Consider the following 3685-nt stretch of genomic DNA (forward strand, 5'->3'; position numbering starts at 1 on the left):
AATTGATTATTTTTCTTAAAAAATTTTCAACGCACGAGTCAGATTGTCTCCATTTGGTTTTTTATTTTGTATAATTCAGTAATAAGTGACAAATTCTTCATAATGAAGTAGTGACGACGACAGTGGAAAATCTTTTTTTTATTAAAATTTAATCCCATAACTAGCTGAAGAACGAAAAGAGTAAAAAATCAGTGGCTTTCCACAGTTAAAAGGAAAGCAAATAAAGGGGAAAAGGTTCGCAAGAGGAACGCGACCGACCGGCGAAGACGTGAAGAGTGTTCAGTGTTAAATGGCGCGTCGTGGGAGAATAATGATCGAGTTATCGGCTACATTAGAGGCATTAATTGCGAGTACAAAGCCTGTTCGATTCGCCGGCTTCCTTCCTTCAGCCGTTCCGAGCCATTTCCCTGGATCATTTCGTCCGGACTTCGCTTCTTTCAGACACTTAAGACACAACGAGCCGATTAAGTCGGTTCGATAGAGTGGCAAAAGCGCTGCTACTACTGCCACCCACCTGTCCCCCCATGCCACCACTTATTATTCAACTATTACAGATTGTACTTAAAATTTAAGTGATACACATACGTCAAGTTTTATTTATAATTATACTTCAGAAACTAAACTTTAGAACCAGTCCAGTCTCTGTCGTGAACTCTTGATGCTTTTAAAAGACATGTTGAAATAAAACAAATACCATGTTTGCGGCTAATGATCAAAACTAAGATTTGAGTTGTAGAAGTAAAACAAAAATTAAGATCTGTCGTAGACATATATATGATTTATTTGAAATACTGGCATTTAAAGTGCAAATACAAAATAAAAAATTCCTATTTTCATCTTGCATCTATAGGGTTGTTCGGAAAGTCATTTCGTTTTTTCCCGACAGAGGATTTAATTGTATTCCTTTGCACCCAACTTCACATTTAAGCCGTATAATTTTTATATGCTTTGAGAGCTCATATAGCAAGGCTTGTGTCTTGAAAAATTTTCGAAATATCTTACTGTTTTACTAGGTTGGTGCCCTTTTAAATATGGAGAGCGATAAGCAGCATTTTCGACATATCTTACTGTTTTACTACAGAAAGGGTAAAAATGCTGTTCAAGCCAGAAAGAAATTGACTGATGTGTATGGAGAAGGTGTGTTGACAGTACGCCAGTGCCAGAACTGGTTCGCTAAATTTCGATCCGGCAATTTTGATGTCGAAGATGCACCACGTTCGGGAAGGCCGGTTGAAGCTGATAAAGACGCGATAAAGGCATTAGTTGATGTGAACCGGCGAATAACAACACGTGAGATCGGATTGAGGTTAAATTTATCAAATTCAACAGTTTATGACCACTTGAAAGGCCTGGGATTATCCTCGAAGCTCGATGTATGGGTTCCCCATGTTCTCACAGAGAGAAATCTGTGTCGCCGCATTGACGTCTGCGATTCGCTTCTCAAACGTCACGAAAATGATCCGTTTTTGAAGCGCATCATCACTGGGGACGAAAAATGGGTTGTATACAACAACGTCAAACGCAAGAGGTCATGGAGCAAAAAAGATGAACCGGCTCAAACCATTTCCAAAGCCGATATTCACCAAAAAAAGGTGATGCTGTCTGTTTGGTGGGATTTTAAAGGAATCGTTTTTTTTGAGCTTTTACCGGATAACACAACGATTAATTCGGAAGTCTACTGTCATCAGCTGGACAAACTGAATGATGCACTTCAACAGAAAAGGTCAGAACTAATCAACAGGAAAGGTGTAGTGTTTCACCAAGACAACGCGAGACCTCACACAAGTTTGGTCACTCGCCAAAAGCTTTTACAGCTTGAATGGGATACAATGCTACACCCACCATATTCTCCAGACCTGGCACCATCGGATTATTATTTGTTCCGGTCACTCCAAAATTTTTTAGACGGTAAAACCTTCACCTCAAATGAGGAGGTCAAAAACCTCCTCGATCAGTTTTTTGCCAGCAAAGACCAAAAATTTTATGAGCGTGGAATTATGCTACTACCAGAAAGATGGCAAAAGGTGTTGGACCAGAACGGTCAATATATAATTTTATAAAGTATTTGTTTATTATACGAAAACTGTCTTTCATTTCCACAGGAAAAAACGAAATGACTTTCCGAACAACCCTATAAATACTTTTCTGAGAAAGGCATTTTGTATTTTATTTAAAATACTTTTTCAAACGAATTTTCTATTTGTAAAATGCAAAATACATTTTTGACGTTAAGAGTTTTGCTAGTATCACCGATCAAACATTACATAAAATGATGAATGAAAGTTGCGCACATTCGCCATTAAAGGTATTAGAAGCTTAAAAAGGGGACAAAGAGACATTTCGTGAATGCTATCTAATTCCTTAACTGAAGAGAGCCCAAAAAATTCTAAACTCCTTTGAAATGGATAATTTAAAATATTGGATCGATATTGTTTTCCGGGTTCAGTGTCATGGTACATGGAATTTTGAAGTTCCAAATTGATATCAGCACCTGTCAAGTAACCACTTATCGTACTATTAGCAAGAAACTACGAATTTCTATGAATTACGACAAAACAGTCCGCAAAACAATATCGAATTGATATACGCCAGCTGTGTAAAACTGAAAACTACAAGACATTTGATATAAAATGATTGATGGTGATTTTACATCAATAAAATTATTTGCAACCCTATTTTGGCTCTGATATTACACGGTAAACAAACAATCTTGACATCAGTGTCTTTTTTCCAATTAAAATGGGTGACAAAAGCAAATAAGGAAGCGTCTAGAAGAATTACTTTTTGCTAACCTGAAGACACTATAACATAAATATAGAAAAACTGTATCTCAATCACTTTAAACAAAACAATATGAATAATTCTCAATCTTCGCAGCTGGTAATATAGTGCAAACACCACTATTAATCTAGAAAAACTCCAATATTTAAAAAATGAGCAAATACCTGCAAGGTTTTCTTAAAAAATATTTTATACTTAAGTAAATGTAGAAAATTAGTTAAATAGGTACTACAAAAAAGTATTTGCATCTTGTTTTTAAATACTTTTAAAAACCATTTTGCACATCTCTAGTCGTAGACCAATTATAGTTCGAAGACAACCGCCCCTCCCGTCTTCCCTATCCTGAGCCAGTCTTCCTATTTCTCTGAAACCTGAACATTACACACCACTAACTACATATGAACAGTAGTTAATCTAAACAAGATCTTCATCATTTCCTCTTTATTCCTATTTTTGTTTCTAATATACCCCTAACTAGTCCTTCATGTCTCAGAAGGTGTCCTATAGCGCTTTTGCCACGCTATCTCTCCTTGTTCTCGACTTCTATGACTTCCTTCGTTCTCCTACTGTTTCTAACGCTTTCTTATTTCCAAGCCTTTTTTTTACGGTATTTCTTCTAATTTTTTTTTCTAGCGCGCTCACCATTCTCGTTTCGTACTCTGTACATTACAAAATATTAGTGTCCGACCGAAACTGGTTTTTACGACCGAAACCGAAACCGAATTTCGGCAACGGTCTCAGTTTCGGCCGAAACCGAAACCGAAACCGAAACTTCCTTATAAGGATCATGTTTTGCGAGAAAAATAAAGAAAACGTTATTATAATCAGTCAGTTTTATTTTTTTATCTTTAAATCACATAGCTCTGCAGTCTTTGACATTTTCACATATCACAGTCCCCTTTCT

Source organism: Agrilus planipennis, unplaced genomic scaffold, assembly GCF_000699045.2.
Source record: "Agrilus planipennis isolate EAB-ADULT unplaced genomic scaffold, Apla_2.0 scaffold65, whole genome shotgun sequence".
Taxonomy (NCBI): domain Eukaryota; kingdom Metazoa; phylum Arthropoda; class Insecta; order Coleoptera; family Buprestidae; genus Agrilus; species Agrilus planipennis.